Source organism: Lepidochelys kempii, unplaced genomic scaffold (assembly GCF_965140265.1).
Source record: "Lepidochelys kempii isolate rLepKem1 unplaced genomic scaffold, rLepKem1.hap2 scaffold_68, whole genome shotgun sequence".
Lineage (NCBI taxonomy): Eukaryota > Metazoa > Chordata > Testudines > Cheloniidae > Lepidochelys > Lepidochelys kempii.
This window is the reverse complement of record NW_027333642.1, coordinates 490,001-500,000: the sequence shown is the minus strand read 5'-3', so window position 1 is coordinate 500,000 and position 10,000 is coordinate 490,001.

Genomic DNA, 10,000 nt, shown 5'->3' with positions numbered 1-10,000 from the left:
GTGGCCGGAGGAGAATTAAGCCCGGGGCCGCGGGGCAGGGGCACCCGGACGGAGCGGCGTCCGCCCGGCCCCAGCCCGCGGGGGCAGGAACCGGGTTGACCTGGTGGCCGGAGGAGAATTAAGTCCGGGGCCCCGGGGCAGGGGCACCCGGACGGAGCGGGGTCCGCCCGGCCACAGCCCGCGGGGGCAGGAACCGGGTTGACCTGGTGGCCGGAGGAGTATTAAGCCCGGGGCAGGGGCACCCGGACGGAGCGGCGTCCGCCCGGCCCCAGCCCGCGGGGGCAGGAACCGGGTTGACCTGGTGGCCGGAGGAGTATTAAGCCCGGGGCAGGGGCACCCGGACGGAGCGGCGTCCGCCCGGCCACAGCCCGCGGGGGCAGGAACCGGGTTGACCTGGTGGCCAAAAAGCAAACCGGCCACCAGGTAAACCCGTTCAAAGTATAGGGTTGACCTGGTGGCCGAACAGCAAACCGGCCACCAGGTCAACCCGTTCAAAGTATAGGGTTGACCTGGTGGCCGAACAGCAAACCGGCCACCAGGTAAACCCGTTCAAAGTATAGGGTTGACCTGGTGGCCGAAAAGCAAACCGGCCACCAGGTAAACCCGTTCAAAGTATAGGGTTGACCTGGTGGCCGAAAAGCAAACCGGCCACCAGGTAAACCCGTTCAAAGTATAGGGTTGACCTGGTGGCCGAAAAGCAAACCGGCCACCAGGTCAACCCGTTCAAAGTATAGGGTTGACCTGGTGGCCGAAAAGCAAACCGGCCACCAGGTCAACCCGTTCAAAGTATAGGGTTGACCTGGTGGCCGAAAAGCAAAGCGGCCACCAGGTAAACCCGTTCAAAGTATAGGGTTGACCTGGTGGCCGAAAAGCAAAGCGGCCACCAGGTCAACCCGTTCAAAGTATAGGGTTGACCTGGTGGCCGAAAAGCAAACCGGCCACCAGGTCAACCCATTGAAAGTATAGGGTTGACCTGGTGGCCGGACGGGAAGGAAGCCCCGAGCCCCGGGGCAGGGGGACCCGGGTGGAGTGGGGTCCGTCCGGCTCCAGCCCGCGGGGGAGGCTCCGGGTTGACCTGGTGTCCGGACGGGAACGAAGCCCCGACCCCGTGGCAGGGGGACCCGCACGGAGAAGGCGTCCGACCGGCCCCAGCTCGCGCTGCAGGCTCCGGGTTGACCTGGTGACTCCCCTGCCTCGGGTGGCCCCGATCCTTTTTTTCCGTTTTTTTTTTTTTCCGTTTTTTGGCCGGAGAGTGGTCGGGATGCCCCCCCGGCACCCCTTTTGTGGTCGTTGAAAATTTTGTTTCAGACTTCCAGGGGCCCGATCCCTGACCGGGGCGTTTCAGGCTGGCCTGGCGGACTTCTCTGCACAGGCTCCGGATTGACCCGGTGACTCCCCTGCCTCGGGTGGGCCCGATCCTTTTTTCCGTTTTTTTTTTTTTGGGTCCGGAGAGTGGTCTGGATGCCCCCCCAGAACCCCTTTTGGGGTCGGTGAAAAATTTTTTTCAGACTTCCAGGGTCCCGATCCCTGACCACGGCGCCGCAGGCTGGTCTGGGGGACTTGTCTGGCGAGGGCAGGCACAGGGTTGACATGGTGTCCGGACGGGAAGGAAGCCCCGAGCCCCGGGGCACGGGTACCCGGCCTGAGCGGGGTCCGTCCGGCCCCAGCCCGCGGTGCAGGCTCCGGGTTGACCTGGTGTCCAGAAGCCCCGAGCCCCAGGGCAGGGGTACCCGGGCTGATCGGGGTCCGTCCGGCCCCAGCCCTCGGTGCAGGCTCCGGGTTGACCTGGTGACTCCCCTGCCTCGCGTGGCCCCGATCCTTTTTTCCGGTTTTTTTTTTCCTTTTTTGGCCGGAGAGTGGTCGCGATGCCTCCCCCCCGCCACCCCGTTTTGGGTCGGTGGGAAAAAAATCAGACTTCCAGGGACCCGATCCCTGGCCGCGGCGTTTCAGGCTGGCCTGGCGGACTTCTCTGCACAGGCTCCGGGTTGAACCAGTGACTCCCCTGCCTCGGGTGGGCCCGATCCTTTTTTCCGTTTTTTTTTTTTTATTTATTTTTTGGCCGGAGAGTGGTAGGGATGCCTTCCCCGCCACCCCGTTTGGGGTCGGTGAAAAAAAAATTCAGACTTCCAGGGGCCCGATCCCTGGCCGCGGCGTTTCAGGCTGCCCTGGCGGACTTCTCTGCACAGGCTCCGGGTTGAACCAGTGACTCCCCTGCCTCGGGTGGGCCCGATCCTTTTTTCCGTTTTTTTTTTTTTTTTTTTTGGGGTCCGGAGAGTGGTCTGGATGTCCCTCAGATCCCCTTTTGGGGTCGATGAAAATTTTTTAAAAAGACTTCCAGGGTCCCGATCCCTGACCACGGCATCGCAGAGTGGCCTGGGGGGCTTGTCCGGCGGGGGGCAGGCTGCGGCTTGACATGGTGTCCGGACGGAAAGGAAGCCCCGAGCCCGCGGCAGGGGGACCCGGGCGGAGCGGGGTCCGTCCGGCCCCAGCCCGCGGGGGGCAGGCTCCGGGTTGACCTGGTGTCCGGAAGCCCCGAGCCCCGGGGCAGGGGTACCCGGGCTGATCGGGGTCCGTCCGGCCCCAGCCCGCGGTGCAGGCTCCGGGTTGACCTGGTGTCCGGAAGCCCCGAGCCCCAGGGCAGGGGTACCCGGGCTGATCGGGGTCCGTCCGGCCCCAGCCCGCGGTGCAGGCTCCGGGTTGACCTGGTGACTCCCCTGCCTCGGGTGGCCCCGATCCTTTTTTCCGTTTTTTTTTTTTCATTTTTTGGCCGGAGAGTGGTAGGGATGTCTTCCCCCGCCACCCCGTTTGGGGTCGTTGAAAAAAAATTTCAGACTTCCAGGGCCCCGATCCCTGGCGGGGCGTTTCAGGCTGGCCGGCGGGACCTCTCGGGCACAGGCGCCGGGTTGACCCGCTGACTCCCCTGCCTCGGGTGGCCCCGATCCTTTTTCCCGTTTTTTTTTTTTTTTCATTTTTTGGCCGGAGAGTGGTAGGGATGCCTTCCCCCGCCACCCCGTTTGGGGTCGGTGAAAAAAAATTTCAGACTTCCAGGGCCCCGATCCCTGGCGGGGCGTTTCAGGCTGGCCGGCGGGACCTCTCGGGCACAGGCGCCGGGTTGACCCGGTGACTCCCCTGCCTCGGGTGGCCCCGATCCTTTTTTCCGTTTTTTTTTTTTTTTCATTTTTTGGCCGGAGAGTGGTAGGGATGCCTTCCCCCGCCACCCCGTATGGGGTCGGTGAAAAAAAATTTCAGACTTCCAGGGCCCCGATCCCTGGCGGGGCGTTTCAGGCTGGCCGGCGGGACCTCTCGAGCACAGGCGCCGGGTTGACCCGGTGACTCCCCTGCCTCGGGTGGCCCCGATCCTTTTTTCCGTTTTTTTTTTTTGGGTCCGGAGAGTGGTCTGGATGCCCCTCAGATCGCCTTTTGGGGTCGGTGAAAATTTTTAAAAAAGACTTCCAGGGTCCCGATCCGTGACCACGGCGTCGCAGGGTGGCCTGGGGGGCTTGTCCGGCGGGGGGCAGGCTGCGGCTTGACATGGTGTCCGGACGGGAAGGAAGCCCCGAGCCCGCGGCAGGGGGACCCGGGCGGAGCGGGGTCCGTCCGGCCCCAGCCCGCGGGGGGCAGGCTCCGGGTTGACCTGGTGTCCGGAAGCCCCGAGCCCCAGGGCAGGGGTACCCGGGCTGACCGGGGTCCGTCCGGCTCCAGCCCGCGGTGCAGGCTCCGGGTTGACCTGGTGTCCGGAAGCCCCGAGCCCCAGGGCAGGGGTACCCGGGCTGATCGGGGTCCGTCCGGCCCCAGCCCGCGGTGCAGGCTCCGGGTTGACCTGGTGTCCGGAAGCCCCGAGCCCCAGGGCAGGGGTACCCGGGCTGATCGGCGTCCGTCCGGCCCCAGCCCGCGGTGCAGGCTCCGGGTTGACCTGGTGACTCCCCTGCCTCGGGTGGCCCCGATCCTTTTTTCCGTTTTTTTTTTTTTTTTTCATTTTTTGGCCGGAGAGTGGTAGGGATGCCTTCCCCCGCCACCCCGTTTGGGGTCGTTGAAAAAAAATTTCAGACTTCCAGGGCCCCGATCCCTGGCGGGGCGTTTCAGGCTGGCCGGCGGGACCTCTCGGGCACAGGCGCCGGGTTGACCCGCTGACTCCCCTGCCTCGGGTGGCCCCGATCCTTTTTCCCGTTTTTTTTTTTTTTTTTCATTTTTTGGCCGGAGAGTGGTAGGGATGCCTTCCCCCGCCACCCCGTATGGGGTCGGTGAAAAAAAATTTCAGACTTCCAGGGCCCCGATCCCTGGCGGGGCGTTTCAGGCTGGCCGGCGGGACCTCTCGGGCACAGGCGCCGGGTTGACCCGGTGACTCCCCTGCCTCGGGTGGCCCCGATCCTTTTTCCCGTTTTTTTTTTTTTTTTCATTTTTTGGCCGGAGAGTGGTAGGGATGCCTTCCCCCGCCACCCCGTATGGGGTCGGTGAAAAAAAATTTCAGACTTCCAGGGCCCCGATCCCTGGCGGGGCGTTTCAGGCTGGCCGGCGGGACCTCTCGGGCACAGGCGCCGGGTTGACCCGGTGACTCCCCTGCCTCGGGTGGCCCCGATCCTTTTTTCCGTTTTTTTTTTTTTTTCATTTTTTGGCCGGAGAGTGGTAGGGATGCCTTCCCCCGCCACCCCGTTTGGGGTCGGTGAAAAAAAATTTCAGACTTCCAGGGCCCCGATCCCTGGCGGGGCGTTTCAGGCTGGCCGGCGGGACCTCTCGTGCACAGGCGCCGGGTTGACCCGGTGACTCCCCTGCCTCGGGTGGCCCCGATCCTTTTTTCCGTTTTTTTTTTTTTGGGTCCGGAGAGTGGTCTGGATGCCCCTCAGATCGCCTTTTGGGGTCGCTGAAAATTTTTAAAAAAGACTTCCAGGGTCCCGATCCGTGACCACGGCGTCGCAGGGTGGCCTGGGGGGCTTGTCTGGCGGGGGGCAGGCTCCGGCTTGACATGGTGTCCGGACGGGAAGGAAGCCCCGAGCCCGCGGCAGGGGGACCCGGGCGGAGCGGGGTCCGTCCGGCCCCAGCCCGCGGGGGGAAGGCTCCGGGTTGACCTGGTGTCCGGAAGCCCCGAGCCCCGGGGCAGGGGTACCCGGGCTGATCGGGGTCCGTCCGGCCCCAGCCCGCGGTGCAGGCTCCGGGTTGACCTGGTGTCCGGAAGCCCCGAGCCCCAGGGCAGGGGTACCCGGGCTGATCGGGGTCCGTCCGGCCCCAGCCCGCGGTGCAGGCTCCGGGTTGACCTGGTGACTCCCCTGCCTCGGGTGGCCCCGATCCTTTTTTCCGTTTTTTTTTTTTTTCATTTTTTGGCCGGAGAGTGGTAGGGATGTCTTCCCCCGCCACCCCGTTTGGGGTCGTTGAAAAAAATTTTCAGACTTCCAGGGCCCCGATCCCTGGCGGGGCGTTTCAGGCTGGCCGGCGGGACCTCTCGGGCACAGGCGCCGGGTTGACCCGGTGACTCCCCTGCCTCGGGTGGCCCCGATCCTTTTTTCCGTTTTTTTTTTTTTTTTTTCATTTTTTGGCCGGAGAGTGGTAGGGATGCCTTCCCCCGCCACCCCGTTTGGGGTCGGTGAAAAAAAATTTCAGACTTCCAGGGCCCCGATCCCAGGCGGGGCGTTTCAGGCTGGCCGGCGGGACCTCTCGGGCACAGGCGCCGGGTTGACCCGGTGACTCCCCTGCCTCGGGTGGCCCCGATCCTTTTTTCCGTTTTTTTTTTTTTGGGTCCGGAGAGTGGTCTGGATGCCCCTCAGATCGCCTTTTGGGGTCGCTGAAAATTTTTAAAAAAGACTTCCAGGGTCCCGATCCGTGACCACGGCGTCGCAGGGTGGCCTGGGGGGCTTGTCCGGCGGGGGGCAGGCTGCGGCTTGACATGGTGTCCGGACGGGAAGGAAGCCCCGAGCCCGCGGCAGGGGGACCCGGGCGGAGCGGGGTCCGTCCGGCCCCAGCCCGCGGGGGGCAGGCTCCGGGTTGACCTGGTGTCCGGAAGCCCCGAGCCCCAGGGCAGGGTTACACGGGCTGATCGGGGTCCGTCCGGCTCCAGCCCGCGGTGCAGGCTCCGGGTTGACCTGGTGTCCGGAAGCCCCGAGCCCCAGGGCAGGGGTACCCGGGCTGATCGGGGTCCGTCCGGCCCCAGCCCGCGGTGCAGGCTCCGGGTTGACCTGGTGTCCGGAAGCCCCGAGCCCCAGGGCAGGGGTACCCGGGCTGATCGGGGTCCGTCCGGCCCCAGCCCGCGGTGCAGGCTCCGGGTTGACCTGGTGACTCCCCTGCCTCGGGTGGCCCCGATCCTTTTTTCCGTTTTTTTTTTTTTTTCATTTTTTGGCCGGAGAGTGGTAGGGATGCCTTCCCCCGCCACCCCGTTTGGGGTCGGTGAAAAAAAATTTCAGACTTCCAGGGCCCCGATCCCTGGCGGGGCGTTTCAGGCTGGCCGGCGGGACCTCTCGGGCACAGGCGCCGGGTTGACCCGGTGACTCCCCTGCCTCGGGTGGCCCCGATCCTTTTTTCCGTTTTTTTTTTTTTTTCATTTTTTGGCCGGAGAGTGGTAGGGATGCCTTCCCCCGCCACCCCGTATGGGGTCGGTGAAAAAAAATTTCAGACTTCCAGGGCCCCGATCCCTGGCGGGGCGTTTCAGGCTGGCCGGCGGGACCTCTCGGGCACAGGCGCCGGGTTGACCCGGTGACTCCCCTGCCTCGGGTGGCCCCGATCCTTTTTCCCGTTTTTTTTTTTTTTTTTCATTTTTTGGCCGGAGAGTGGTAGGGATGCCTTCCCCCGCCACCCCGTATGGGGTCGGTGAAAAAAAATTTCAGACTTCCAGGGCCCCGATCCCTGGCGGGGCGTTTCAGGCTGGCCGGCGGGACCTCTCGTGCACAGGCGCCGGGTTGACCCGGTGACTCCCCTGCCTCGGGTGGCCCCGATCCTTTTTTCCGTTTTTTTTTTTTTTTGGGTCCGGAGAGTGGTCTGGATGCCCCTCAGATCCCCTTTTGGGGTCGCTGAAAATTTTTAAAAAAGACTTCCAGGGTCCCGATCCGTGACCACGGCATCGCAGGGTGGCCTGGGGGGCTTGTCCGGCGGGGGGCAGGCTCCGGCTTGACATGGTGTCCGGACGGGAAGGAAGCCCCGAGCCCGCGGCAGGGGGACCCGGGCGGAGCGGGGTCCGTCCGGCCCCAGCCCGCGGGGGGAAGGCTCCGGGTTGACCTGGTGTCCGGAAGCCCCGAGCCCCGGGGCAGGGGTACCCGGGCTGATCGGGGTCCGTCCGGCCCCAGCCCGCGGTGCAGGCTCCGGGTTGACCTGGTGTCCGGAAGCCCCGAGCCCCAGGGCAGGGGTACCCGGGCTGATCGGGGTCCGTCCGGCCCCAGCCCGCGGTGCAGGCTCCGGGTTGACCTGGTGTCCGGAAGCCCCGAGCCCCAGGGCAGGGGTACCCGGGCTGATCGGGGTCCGTCCGGCCCCAGCCCGCGGTGCAGGCTCCGGGTTGACCTGGTGACTCCCCTGCCTCGGGTGGCCCCGATCCTTTTTTCCGTTTTTTTTTTTTTTTCATTTTTTGGCCGGAGAGTGGTAGGGATGCCTTCCCCCGCCACCCCGTTTGGGGTCGGTGAAAAAAAATTTCAGACTTCCAGGGCCCCGATCCCTGGCGGGGCGTTTCAGGCTGGCCGGCGGGACCTCTCGGGCACAGGCGCCGGGTTGACCCGGTGACTCCCCTGCCTCGGGTGGCCCCGATCCTTTTTTCCGTTTTTTTTTTTTTTCATTTTTTGGCCGGAGAGTGGTAGGGATGCCTTCCCCCGCCACCCCGTATGGGGTCGGTGAAAAAAAATTTCAGACTTCCAGGGCCCGATCCCTGGCGGGGCGTTTCAGGCTGGCCGGCGGGACCTCTCGTGCACAGGCGCCGGGTTGACCCGGTGACTCCCCTGCCTCGGGTGGGCCCGATCCTTTTTTCCGAGGTTTTTTTCCATTTCGGCCGGAGAGTGCTCTGGATGCCCCCCCAGCACCCCTTTGGCGGTCGGTGAAATTTTTTTTTTTAGACCTCCAGGGGCCCGATCCCTGGCCGCGGCGTCGCAGGCTGGCCTGGAGGAGCTCTCCTGCGGGGACAGGGTCCGGGTTGACCCGGTGACTCCCCTGCCTCGGGTGGGCCCGATCCTTTTTTCCGTTTTTTTTTTTTTTTCCCGGAGAGTGGTCTGGGTGTCCCCCCAGCACCCCTTTGGGGGTCGGTGAAAAATTTTTTTTCCGACTTCCAGGGGCCCGATCCACGGCCGCGGCGTCGCAGGCTGGCCTGGTGGCCTTCTCTCGCTCCGGCCGCGGATGGCGAGACGCTCGGCCACCAGGTCAACCCGGAGGAAAAACGGCTGAAAAAAAATCGCTAAGTCCCTGCTCGGCCACCAGGTCAACCCGGAGGAAAAACGGCTGAAAAAAATTTTCTAAGTCCCTGCTCGGCCACCAGGTCAACCCGGAGGAAAAACGGCTGAAAAAAATTAGTAAGTCCCTGCTCGGCCACCAGGTCAACCCGGAGGAAAAAACGGCTGAAAAAATTTTTCTAAGTCCCTGCTCGGCCACCAGGTCAACCCCAGGAAAAGGCTGAAAAAATGGCTAAGTCCCTGCTCGGCCACCAGGTCAACCCCAGGAAAAGGCTGAAAAAATGGCTAAGTCCCTGCTCGGCCACCAGGTCAACCCCAGAAAAAGGCTGAAAAAATTTCTAAGTCCCTGCTCGGCCACCAGGTCAACCCCATTGAAAGTAACGGGTTGACCTGGTGGCCGGCAGTCTCACGGAAGTCCGGATGGGGTCGCCAAAACTCCCTTCGGCCGACCGAGGGAACCACGAGGTCGGATTGATTTTCAGATTGGTCCCGCTAAAATGGCGGTTGGATTTTTCACATAGTTCATTCCGACGGGTGCGCGGAGATTTCTGAGGACAGGTTTTTCAGAACCTCTGAGAACCAGAGATGAGCCCGGGGGACCAATCTGAGTGTTGTACCCGATCTTGCGAGGGGGGAATGGGGCACGTTGGCAGGTGGGGCGGCCCTCGGCCCTCCGTGCCCCCCCCCTTTTCCGGCTCTTCTCCTCCGGGGACCCCGTCGTCCCCTCGCACCCCCGGCGCAGGCCCGGTGGCCGGGATGCGAACTCCGACTGTCGGCGCCCCCCGGAGGGAGGGGGGGCCCGCTCCCCGCTTGCCTTCCGATCGATGTGGCGCTCACCTTCGCGACGGGAAGGGCCCTTCGCGGGCCGGAGCCCCGGCGGCAGGGGGCCTCCGGCGTTCAGGCGGATTTGGGTCCCGCTTCCCCTTTGCGTTCCCCGACCCCGGGGCCGATTGGGACTTGCCTCCTTGGGGAGAGAGTGGGGGGGGGGGCGGGCGCGTGCCCGGCCCCCCCCTCCCCGTGCCGTGGGTGTTGCCGGCCGGCTGAGATCTCCGCCGCGCGAGGTCGAGCGGCTCCGGCAGCCCACCCAGGGGTCCGAAAACCCAGGCCAGCCGCGAGGCTCAGCAGGGCCAAACACGGTCGCGAGAGCGAGCAGGGGCGCGCTGCGGTCCCCCGCCGTCCCCGACGGTCCTCCTCCACGCACGCTCCGGGGCGCGGGCCTCCGGGGGTGCTGGAGCCTCCGTCGCCGTCGGTGGGACCCTCGTACCGCCCTCTCGCTGGAGCCCCAGTACCCCCTGCTGTCCTCCGGCTCTGGGTCGCCGACTTCTTCTCTAGCGCGTTGCCTGGAAGGCGGGCGCGGCGTCCTCCGTGCCGCGTCGCCACGTTCGAGGGCCACCGGGAAAAGCGGGGGCGAAGGGGGGGGGCTCGAGGGGGCCCGCCCCGTCTGGCTCCCGCCATCCTTCTTCGGTGTCCGCCCGGGGCACCGGGGGGAAGAAAAGCAGCGAGAGGGCCCCCGCGCCCGCTCTGCTGCCGGACTCCCCCTGGGTGTTACCCGGAGCACCGGGGAATGCGGGGGCAGAGAGGTTAGAGGGGTTTCGGGGGGAGGTGCCGAGGGGGGTCTCGACGGCCCCTCTCTCGCGCCCTCCGTCTCTCTC